This window comes from Cyanistes caeruleus, chromosome 2, assembly GCF_971803275.1.
Source record: "Cyanistes caeruleus chromosome 2, bCyaCae1.hap1.1, whole genome shotgun sequence".
Lineage (NCBI taxonomy): Eukaryota > Metazoa > Chordata > Aves > Passeriformes > Paridae > Cyanistes > Cyanistes caeruleus.
The window spans coordinates 116,030,324-116,042,420 of NC_141702.1; the positions used below are offsets into that span (position 1 = coordinate 116,030,324).

Genomic DNA, 12,097 nt, shown 5'->3' on the forward strand with positions numbered 1-12,097 from the left:
ATTTTAGGGATGGATGACTCAAGAAATTTCCTTTTTTGAGTCTCTTTAAAATAACTTCATTTGAATGAGAAAATCAGCAAGATTCTTAAAAAAAGCAAATGTGTATTTCAGTATGGTATGAGTGTATGGATAAAAAAAGCCAATTTAAGAATTAATTTGCAACCTAAGACACAATCCAGGAAAAATATTAGCAAAGGTGCAAAGTTTTCAAGTTCCCAACAAGGAGAAAATGTGTAAGCAGCTCAGGCTTATCAAGGGAACTCATTTATTCTGAAGGCGTGTTTCTTGTCTGTGGCTTGCAGATGTGTCAGGGGGCTGAAGTGGAGGTGATGATGGTTGGTGGAGGTGTTGGAGCCATGCTGAGGATCAGAGTGCTGCCTCTCACAGTCTGCTGAGCCCTTTGTGCCCTGCCTCATGGTGCTGTGCCTGACCCCCACGGTGTGATGCTGTGTCCCTGAAGCTTGGACAGGCACTTCCCTACAGGAACAAAATTCCTTAGCAAGGCTCTTTTCCATTTCCACTCCATGAAACAGGCCTTGGTTAGATGGTGTGGAAGTAGGCACCTCATGCAGGGCTCCCTGCCAAGCTCCCTGGGAGCCAGATCTTAGTGGCAAGTGAGTGTCAAGTGAGCCCTTTACTGAAGTGTGTGTGATATGAAGAATGTTTAACTTTTATTTTCACACTCGAGAGACTATTACAAACCAGTCAACTCTTTGTTGTAACACATGGCTGGTTTTGTTGTGTGTGAGATACAGATGTGGTTCACAACCTTCCCTTCACATCAAAGTTTGCATCTTGCTTCAAGGTCAAGTTTGGTTTTCTTAATTCACTCTTTTCTTACAATTCATTTTCCCCGGCTCAGAAATTAAGGGTTACACTTGTGTGTTGTTGCATGTAAAGATAGAAATTTGATTTTTAAAACATGTCAGACATCTCTTTGAAATTGGGAGCTAGATCCCTAAATATCTTTCAAAATCTGGAGCTGTGCACCAGATGGAGAATCAGCACTTAAAGAGTAATTTCATGAAGGAAGTGGAGTGAAATTATTTCCTTTAGCAAATAGTTTCACAGCATGAAGAAAGAAAGCAGAGCCAGCATCTTGCATAGGGAGATCGTGCTTATTCTCCCCCTCTTCATGTCTCTTTCCTAGGGTTTTGGGGAACTTTAGTTTTGTCCTTTTTTCCTATGGATGCTTCGAGGCCACATCATGTCACAATGGAATGTGCCAAACTAGGTATTGGTTGCTCTCTAATTGGCATCAGTAGCAGGTCAGAGTGAACACTTTGTGTCCCATGAAAGGCTGAACACTTTTTATGTCCTGAAGTGATTTGAGAGTAGATATAAATGTCACAGATACACTGAACAAGAATTACTGGCCTGTGGAATTAATCCAAGATAATGTCAGAGGCTCTTCAAGGCAGGCTGATTATGTGGTGTGTCAGCCTTATGTAACTGGATATATGTACCTGAGGTTATGTGCAAATGTAGGGGCTGCAGCTGGGCTCAACACCCCAGCAAATGGACAGGAAAATCCCATCAGCTGCCAGTGTCAGAGTATCAAAGACTGGCATTGTCCCTGGTGGGGAAAATCCAGTCCCTGATTATCTCTGAAGACAGTAGTGACACCACAGATTTTCAGGAATTAGTCCTAATCTAGATTGTCTAGAAGAGATCTCCAAAGTTTTCTTATCCTGGATGCTGGGGACATGTACAGTGCGCAAGTAAGTTTTTTTGCAGCGTCTGGGAGGGAAATGCAACTTTCTAAACAGGTGGAGCTCATCAGTTTTCAGAAACACAGCTTCTGCTTAGAGATCAAACAACTGCCATATGGTGTTGTTTTTTCCTATAGCACAAACATATTTAGCCCTGCCAGGAGAAGTCTGGGGAACTGCTTGTCAGTGGCCACACAGGATATGGCTAAACTTGCATTAAAACACTCCCAATGTTTTGGAGCAGCTTTGGAGAAAGAAGCTGAATGGCAAATGGGGGAGGAAGTGATGCAGTGGGTCACTTAGGGAAAGAGGTACTGCTCAATTTAACCTCAGTTTTATTTTATGAAAGCCTGGCTACTGCAAAGATACAGGTGTAAAAAAATAAATTAAAAATTCTAGAACCCATTATATAACTAGACTCCTTCACCAAGCTCTGAAGTAACATTATTTCAGTTAAAAAAAATAACAAACCCAAACAAATAATTGCATGTTACCTCTCTCATTCTTGGCTATAAGATGAAATCTCATTAGGAGCTGCAATAACAGCACATCTAAGAGCGAAATTTGGCTTCAAACGCTTTCACTTTCACAACACCCACTTTTCATTTGAATGCTCAAAGTTGCTGCAAAACATTTTTGAAAATTAGCTATTAGCTACATACTGTAGTAATTTTTCTAGTGACAGCCATTGCATAGAACATCTACATTGTAATAAAATTTTTGCAGTACCTTAAATTTGTCTTGTTATTGTCTATCAGGTGTTGTTATTGCTAAACTTGTTCCAGTGCTGACTCAGTTGATGAGCATAATTTTACTATGTAGGCAGCCCTAATTCGTGATGATCTGGGGCTTCACATAGCATCTAGAACCTTCCTCAAAAGCCATTTTGCAAGTGACTAAGGCACTCATGAAAGATCTTTGAGTTTGAGGTTTGTGCTATAAATGCAAAGCAGCATTTATTATTTGGGCTTTACAAATGCAGTTTTAATTTTGCCTTAATCAATACTTCATTAAAGTGGGCCATGTAGGAAACATTTGTTTCTCTGGTCTCCCAAGCAGCTTTCTGTGTCACATTAGGGAAAGAAAAAAAAAACAAAAAACCAAGGCTTATAGCATTCAAGACAGCCTGAAAAAATATTTTTCTTTTCCTTGGCTTCCCTTCCCCCTTCAAGGCTTTCTGCTCCAGTAGCTTGTATTGTAGTCATACTATGCTTGGAGTGACTTGAGAGCATCCCTAATGCTGCATCCCTGACACTGTAAGCAAATAAACTATTTTTGTGCAGCAATCTGTAAGCTGCACTTCAAGAAAACCTTCCTTGTCTGCTAACAGACACCCAGGAAAGCTCCGTGAGGTTTGAGCAGAGAGGCAGAATGAGGAAAGTTGCCTTGTTTTCCTTGGTGCAATAAATTCAAAGCAGTTGGAGGAGGGGTCAGATGGCAGTGGGATTTCTCTCTCTGTCCATCAGCATTTTGAGAGTGAGGGGTTCTGCTGCAGCCACTGGATTTGGGTGTGGGCCACAGAGAGTGCAAGAGGAGCAGGGAAAGGCCTTGCAGGATGGCTGGGGGCTGTGGCAGACAGGTGCCAACATGACTGAAGTGCATGAACGGTCAGGGCATGGTACCTTGAGGTACAGCTCGGTTTTATGCCAGTTGTGTTCCAAATTTGATCATTTCACAAGAGGAAATACCACCTTAACACACTCAAGTTGTGATCTGAAGAGGAAGTTGCCTCTTCCCTCAGTCCCTTTTATCATCTCTGGGGATGAACAGGGTGTGTAGAGACTTTCCCATCTTTGGTCTGGCAGGAACAGACTCATCCCCCTGGAGTGACTGGCACCAAGGTTAACTGCAGAGAGGCTGTTGGACACCTGCAGGGTGGAACTGATGGCAGGGTGAAATATCACAAAAAGTTGGATTGCTTTGTCCTTAGATCTGTCCTGTCAAGGCAAATTCTTTTCCTTCTTGGAAAATCACAAATCTACCTGCCATGAAGTCCCATCTGGAATCCAGGAAAGCTGCTTTTTCTTTTACTTTCATTTCTAGAATTTCCTGGAACTCTCTTTGGTTTTTAAGCTGAGTTTGTTGAAGTCTTATGTTCTTTCCCTCCCTCTCCAGTATTCCACAGGAGTCTTTGTTTTTCCCCCCTGCCTCTTGTTAGTGAACAAATTGCTTCTGCACAATTGGAGCTGTAGTTTGCTGTGCTCTTTGTACAAGATGGTTTCAGAGAGTGGAGGATTGGCTCAGACCTCTTGACTACTCTCCCCATACACCACTTCTGAGGCTTCAAGGCTCACCTGCTTTTTAGCAAATCAGAGTTGACACTGGCTGACTTCAACGCTGGTGGAAGCTTTTCCCTTGTTTCATGGGGTTTGTGGATGGGCTGTTGGCAAGTGTTCCTGACTGCAGCTGCTAAAGCCTTATCTCTCTCTGTATGGAAGTGCAGAAGTTGCCTTCAGTGAGTCCCTGGGGTCTCTTGCTGCAGTGTCAAAAGCTTGTTTCATTGCAGGGATGGGGCAAAGTCTGCAGAAGGCCAGTTCAGTGCACTGAGGTTAGAGCTGGCTTTGCTGGGGGAACTGATACCTGCAGTATAATGTGTGAGTTGTAACCAGAGGTCTGGTGCTCCAGTTAATATGTGAGAATAGCACTACTATTATTCAAAATAAACCTGCCCTGCATTCTATAAAAAAAAAACAAACCAGCAAGACTCCCTCAAATCTTATAAACACTACTGTTAAACTGCTGACTGCTGTTTCTTGGGGCTGGCTTGAACTGCAGCCTAGGGAGGAGCCAAGAGGTGGAGGAGAGCCACTCTCCCTCCCAGAGTGGTCTGGCCTGGGGTGGAATTAACCTTTGTTCAGTGCAGAGGAAAAAAAAAAAAAGAAAAATCAAAGCAGACCAGGGTTGACCTATATTTGATCCTTGCAATGTGCAAGTTCTGCTTCCTGCACTTCTTCTTGTGGTGACCTTTTGTTCCTAGGAGGTAAAAACTGCTTTGAGGCATTGCTGTATGTTTTATACGGCAAAAGTTTCCTTCCAACAGGAAAGGATAATTTGAAGATCGTTATTTCTGTTACAGGAAATCCCAAAGTCGAATTAAAAAAAGGAAACTTGTTCTTGTGAAATCTTCAAATACCATAGGATTAAATCTCTCTTTAGATTCTGACATTATGGATGGGATGATTGCCACTGATCTCTCATATGTGCCGTGTGCTTTGGAATAGGATGTTTTGCCAAAGTCTCTCGTCACCACCAACCAAATCTCAGTGGGGAAGAGAAATGTGGTCTGTGCCAGTGGGGTGAGGGAAGGGCCAGGGGGCTGGGTTTTCAAATGTCAGGTGATGTGGCTGAGGAAAGTATGGATATTTTCATCTGCTTGTGAGAGTGGAGAGAGCAGAAACTGGTTGTTCAGAGGACAAGAGGCGATTCAGAGGAGCATATGGTAGTCCAAGGCAGAACTGTGCCAATGCTTTTTTTTCCCTGCTCCCTTCTGTCTGTTTTCTGGAGGAATGAAGGCACGGGTGAGGAAGGATGTGAGGAAAGCTGTTTGGGGTTGAACAAGGCTTTTGACCTTGAAAAAAATATCTACATTTACAGAACTGGGACCTGAGGCTTAAAGAAATTTGGAGAGCCACTCCCAAGCCCTAAGTGATGGATGGTTCCCTTGCACCCTTCTTACCTTTTCCTTTCACTACCTCCAAGCTGCTTTGAACCTTTAGTTGATGGAAGTAAGTCTGAAAAGACCCTTCTGAAAAGACTCTTCTCTTCTCTAAGGGGAGCACAGGCAGCTGCCTGAGGCCATGGGCCTCTCCCAGCATCACTGGAGCACTGGTGGTGCTGTGTTAGATTTACTCCAAGAGATGTTCAGTGCCTCTTTCATGGCCCACACAAGAGGAGGTACTGGCAGACTTTAAAGAATACAGACTTGAAGGGATTTCTCAATGATGTTTTCCACCAGTGACAAGGCCTCTTGGTTCTCATCTTCTGGGAGTCATTGGTGAAGAAGGACATTGCTGTTGCTGCCTAATTGAGTACCAAAGCATGTGTTTTGTTTTACTTTCTCAGTGAGGAAGGGGCTGGACAACGTGCAGGTGAGCATGGACCAAGAAGTGGTCATTTCCAGCAATCTCTGTGCTGCAAGATCAGCTATCCCCGTGGTGGCACAGTGTGTGTGCACTGACTGGTGCATTGTGGTGTTTGCAGGCGTGACTTGTCCCAGCTGACACACTGCAGAGGGAAGCAAAACCACCATGTGCAGAGCCTGAGATGTCTGCAGGCAGCAGCATCCTCACAAGGTCCCATCTGTAGCAGGACTAGTCCACAATACCAATCTGACCTATTTTGCCTTGCTGGCTCCTGACACAGGCAAAATGCTATCCAGTCACAAATCATTTCCATGCGGGCACTTGGTGCCTTCTGACTGGGTTTTGTCAGCCAGCACCTTTTCCCTTCTGTGCAGCTACCCAGGTGAACTCAGCTGAGCAGTGGTGAATACCTCCGGGGCAGAGAGCAGCCTGACCTTATCAGTGGATGTGCCCCTTTGATTTGAAGGATGCTGAGGTTATGGAGTCAAAGGTAGGAGATGGAAAACAGTGTTTGCTGGAGCAGAACATCAGTTCCTGCTACATTTTTCCTCCTGCAATGTGAAACTGTGACCAAGACCACTGTGCAACTGGACAGCTCCAGGTTTTGTTACGATGTTGAGTTCAGGTTATCTGCTGCATGCCAGCTTCTGAAGTGAAAACTTAACTGCTTCCATGTTTTCTGTGTGCTGCTTTAAAAAAAAAAAAAAAAAAGGAAAGAACTAGAAATCTATTTATCCTGTTTTGTGGCATTGCATTGAACATCCACATAGGGCTGAGACCTTTTGATTAGCTTTACTTTGCTTTATGAACTAGTAGAGCAGTGAACTGTAGGACACCTGGGTCAGGCACTTATGTGCTGGCCCTGTTTAGTTTTCTCTTGTCTCCATAATCCCTCATGCTGTGCAAGATCCAGCTTTGCTTGGATCCTGCTCAGTGCCCTTCCTGTGTCCAACTCCTGCTCAGCTGTGAGCAGTCAGCACAATTTATTTGCTGTGGAATATAACCTGTCAGCAGATTTTTCTCCTTCCTTGTGGAAAGGCTGAATCCAATGTAGACAGTACTGCCACTGTACTCTGCATTATAAACTCTTCCAAGCAGGGATTTGTACTTGCAAAGCATCTTCCTCTGTCCCTCTCTAGTGGCCACCACACAAGCAGAGATTCATAAATTTCCACCACCAAAACAGTTTGCAGAGCAGTTGGGCTTGTTGTCAAATGCTGTGATTGTCCCTTGATGATAATCATCCAGTGTGGAATATCAAGTTATGGCTCCAAAGGAACAGCAAGTCAGAGCCTTCGTTGATATCAGCCTCTGCAATCCCTCTGAAGGCAACACAGCTCCACCACTTCACACCACACATGGTGTGTGCCAGCCTTTATCTGGCATCTCCAGCTCTAATAGGAACATACGCTTGGCTAAATTAAGAAGGAATATTTTTGTGCTTTAGTACAAGCATACTAACAATTCCAGTTTATTTTAAGGATATGTCTTAAAAGCATTAAAAGTGGCATAAAATAATAATATATGTAATTTACCACTGTGGAGACTGTCAAGTGTTGTCATGCTACTGGCATTGTATTTAATACCCAGGCTGCCAAGAGGCATCGCTAATAGAATTTGCATTAATATACACAGCTTCTTTAAAAATTAATTACCCAAAGTAGAGCATCATGTACTGAGACTCTCAAACAGGAGAGAAACATTGAAGCAACATTGAAATAAGCAGTCTCAGAGCTCCTCAGGAAGCCAAGGGCAGCTGGAAATATTGCCCCAGCCGTTCTCTCCTGCCCAGTGCATCATGATGGGGATGCAGACACAAACTGACAGCGGGAAGCATTGCTGTGGAAAATTCTGAAGGAAATCATAGATTTGAACTGGGCCTGGAGGCTGCTGTGCTGCTACTGAGGGCTGCTGCTGCTGCAGCTGCAAACTGGAGAAGCTGCAAAGAAATACAGGGAACCTGGTAAGACACAAAAAGGAAATGTGATCCTTCCCAATATTTCCCCAGAGGCAGAGAGGTGCCAGCACTTAGTAACACGTGTGGGTCACACATTTGTGCTGAGGAAGGTTTGTATGGGTCAGAATGTCTGACAGCAGCAGTGAGGCAGCACAGAGCTCACCAAGGAAATGTCTGATATCCCTTGTCAGCCCCTTTATTTTCCTTTTCTTCCATCAGCCTGCAAATGCAATGGCAGATTGGGATGTTGTTCACTTGACTGTAATAAATTAGCAGCAGCCATTCAGTCTCCAGCCCCTCCAGCTTCTTCATGTGCTGGAAATGGCTGGAGATGTATTTTTGCTGCTCTACATGGAGGAGAAAAACCAAACTTTTACTGGTCACATGTATTGATACCTTTAGTCACATGCTGAACAAAGTTCATGATATTTGTGAAAACACTTGGGCAGCTCGTGGCCTCCTCTTCTTTTGTACTTTAGCTTTGCTGGGTTGCAAGCCTGAGCTCTGGTGGAGCCACAAGGGATTTGACCTCATTGCCCTTTATATCAGCTGAGTGAGGGGAAACAGGAATGTGGATTGTGCCTGAGCCAGACAGAATTTCTTTCAGTTCAATGAGTTTTTCACATTGCTGAGCTCTTTACAGCTTTCCTGCCAAGAACTTCCCACAAGTGTAGGTATTTTCCTTCATTACTACCTGTAAGTGAATGTTCTGTCTCCAACTCTGCTAAAATTATGAATAATTTCCAGCCTTCTCATGTACTGTCACCTTGAAGGTATTTATGAGTTCTGGTCCTGTTCCCTCTGAGTCGAGGCAGCGCCATTGTTTCTGTTGCAATCACAAGTCTCACTGTCCAATTTCAGGGTTCGTTACTCAGCAGTGGAAGTTCTCTCCAGGCTGGAATTTGGGAAGTGGGCTTTCAGGCTGGGAGCAACTACACAACATTAAATGCAGCCACTCACTGTTATACTTGCAGAAGAGCAAGGGAGATGAAAGGTTTTAGTGGCAATCTGGCTGCTTTTGGTGAGTTATCAGAAGTTAAATGATTTTCAAGCAGTGCAACATTTCTGCTTTTGCTGTAGCCTCTGTCCCCTCAGCATCTCCATCTGCCTGAGGCACGTGTTCAGTCTGGGGAAGGGAGCTCAGGTTCAGAGACTGCTGCAAGTCTTGCTGGTCAGACAGCTCTGAGCTAAAATACAACTGAAGACCGTAAAAGAGGCAGCTTTTAAGAAAAATTCTTCAGTTTCTCTGAATCCAGCCTTGTTCAGTACTTGCAGGCTCCTTAGCTCTCTATGGAAGGGGAGGAAGGCCAGGTATAGCCTCTAAGAGCTATTTTTTAGATTTAAGGGAGGCTGTTGCAGTGAGAAGTGAGATGTTTAATGAGTGCCTGTTTTTCTGATTCACCATTTCAGAGCTGTGTTTATTCATATGGTGGTCTGGGTTACCTTCCCTCTCCAATCCCCAGGAAATGATGTTATTAATGACAATTGCTCAGGCTGCCGCTGGTGTCTGAGGGTTCACTGCACAGAGCAGGCTCAGGGGACAGGAATATCCCCTGGGGAAGGCTGAGGGGGTGGTTGGCAATGAGAAAGCACCTACGCTCAGTTCTGCAGCAAAATGAGACACGAATGAAATGCTTCCACACCAAGCAGGGAAACTCAGAGGGCTCCTCTGCTGACCAGATGTGCTGAGTAGCAGAAGGAGAAGGCAGAGCTGGGGGTGGAGGTGTGTATGTCAAGGTATGTCAAGGGATCCATTGCTTTCCAACCAGTGTAGGATGAACTGATAGCTGGGGCATGATTAGAAGCCATCAAAAATGAGGGATATTGGAGATGGGTTGAGCTGGACTCCAGCTCTCAAAGACAGGCTGAAAGCTCTGGAATGGGTCCAAGAAGTGAAATGGGTCAAGAAGCTCTAAATCTAAGAAAGCTTTGTTTGTACATCAGAATGAAAATGGGTATTTTCCCTTTCATTCTCTGCTCACATTGCTGGGAATGACATTCTGGTGACTGCCCTGAGAACTTCCCCTGCCATGCTAATTCACCACCACCCTTGCAGCCCTACTCCTGCAGCCAGAATTCCAGTGCAAAAGAGGATGGAGAGGGATTGATTGCTCTCTGCTCCAACGCTGGGAACTGGGGTTACAAATAGAGGCTGAGGCTGTTCTCACTTTTTGGTGGGAGAGCTCCCCTGGGTTCAGACTGTCCTGTTCTTTTGCCAAGGCTAAAATCCAGAAAGTGCAGATACGGTGCTGGCAGCAGCAGACAGTCCCTACCCTAGAGGAGGATAGAGCTGTCGAGATCTGCAGATGGAAGATTTTGGAGAACTGCAGTGAAACAGCTGAAAACGTTCAGCTACATTGTAAGGGGTGAAAGAGACTGCTGAGGCACTGGGTAGGATGCTTTGTGTGTGAGAGGGAGCTGTCTGTGTCTCAGGACAGGCTGCACAACCTCAGCTGCTCCCACGAGTCACCAGGGATGAGCCGTGCTGTGGGAAGGGCTCTGCGTGCGGAGCAGAATTCCATGCTGACATGAAGGGGATTTGTCTTGTTGGTACCTTGTTGCCTTTAATTTCCCCAGAAACAAAGTGAATCCCAAAAGGCATTTCTTTCTTGCTTTCCTCCTGAAGTTTGATTATTTGAAGAGATTCAGGAATTGCATAGTTTAGGAAAAGGCTCCCAGGGAAGGCAGCTTGCAGGGCTGGGTAAAGCAGCTTCTGTCTGCCTGGTGCTGCATCCTGAGACTGAGTCAGGAGCATCCTGGGAAAACTGATCTGATGCTCAGTGCCTGCAGCTCCATGGTAGCCTATAGGGGTTTCAACCATCACAGGGCCTGGAGCAACAGCAAAACAAGGTAGCAGAGGACTGGGGATGTAGCTAGTGAGGGCAAAATTGTTGCTTTCCTCTCTGACCAGCAGCATCATTTCAGCCTCAGATTATTCCTGCTTCAGGTCCAGTGTTCAGCCAAGCCGTGGGACAGACCTGGCGTCCTGACAGCAAGGAAGTGTGAATCCACACCAGGCATCACCCTGTTTCTCGAGCAAAGCTGATGTTCCCAAGGAAATCCCTCTTGTGGGGTGGCAAGGCCCTGTGCCTCGGGGCTATTCCAGTATGTCAGGGATTTGGCAGAGTGGTGGGGTTGATGGAGCAAGGGTGCACCCCCAAATTATAACCTGGGCCTGTTGTACTAAGGACAAAATGGTGGTTGAGTATTTTTATTTTTTTTATATTAATGATAAGATGGAGTTTGACTATTTTTATTTTTATCCTTCTCTTTTATTTCCCCCTCCAGTTCTTACTAATGCTCTGTTGCTCCTCAGCCAGGCAGCTGGGGGGCTGTGTGACCCTGGCTGTCCCAGTCCCTCCTGTCCTCAGGACATGGCTTTGCAACTGGGACTAAATCCATGTCCTAGCCAAAACCCTGGCAACACTTTCCTTTGAATCAGAGTCTCTGTGGGAGAGCTCTCCAATATAACTTTGGTACTGTAAATACTAGAGATATTTACCTTCTGTTTCAGGGGAGTGAGCGCTTTGGTCTTCCAGCATGATATTTAATTCTTTGGCTGGGCTTAGCCTTTATTGGCTCTGTGTTGTCAGCCAGGGGGGCAGGGGAGCTGTGGTAGATTTCTGCTTGCTTCCTCCAAGGTGTGTGAGATATCACCTCACAAGCAGATGGCTTTGGAGGAGTCTGTCTCCAAGGAGCTCTGCTGGCTCTGCACGTGGCAGAAGTCAGCGCAGGAATCTTAGCAGCAACATCACTTTGCAGATGTTATCCTTCACTCACCACCAGTTTCCTTCCTCCAGAAAGGCCTCTCTGATTATTGCTCATAGCATAGGAAAGGGTCACCATAACACATGGGTCTTATAAGCAAAGAATTTGTCAGACACAAACACTGCCACTGAGACACACATTGACCCAGAGGCTCTTGTGGCTGTCTGTAGGGTAATGCTTCACAACTCTTGTAGGGTCCCAGGCAGTCAGGGATTGTCCCAGCTGAGGCCAGGACCAGAGGAAAAGCATCTCTGGATTTCTCACCGTCTTTCAAAAATGGTTATCAAAATGTTTCCATTTTCAATAGCAACACATTTTCAGAGGTTACTAAACAACTCCTGGATGTCTGAAAATTAAATACAACCTTTTTATCAAAGCCCAGGTATGTCTATATACTCTCCCCTTTTCTAGTTTACCATTAGAAATGTAGAATGCTTAGAGAAGAAACTGAAAATATCCCCCGGTTTTTAATTGTGGTTGAAAGGCTATTTGCCTGTTTTGAAGGGGTGTTGTTCACTGTTATTTAGAACTGGTTGCCTAAAGCAAAGCACAAAGTTTAGGTTTGGCCTGCCCACACA

The 12,097-nt window shown here is 45.0% G+C and overlaps 1 protein-coding gene across 30 annotated transcripts in view; it reads left to right on the plus strand.

Annotated features, from left to right (window-relative positions):
- Positions 1-12,097, plus strand: part of PAK5 (p21 (RAC1) activated kinase 5) — a 315,373-nt gene that overhangs the window by 107,077 nt on the left and 196,199 nt on the right. The window lies entirely within an intron of this gene.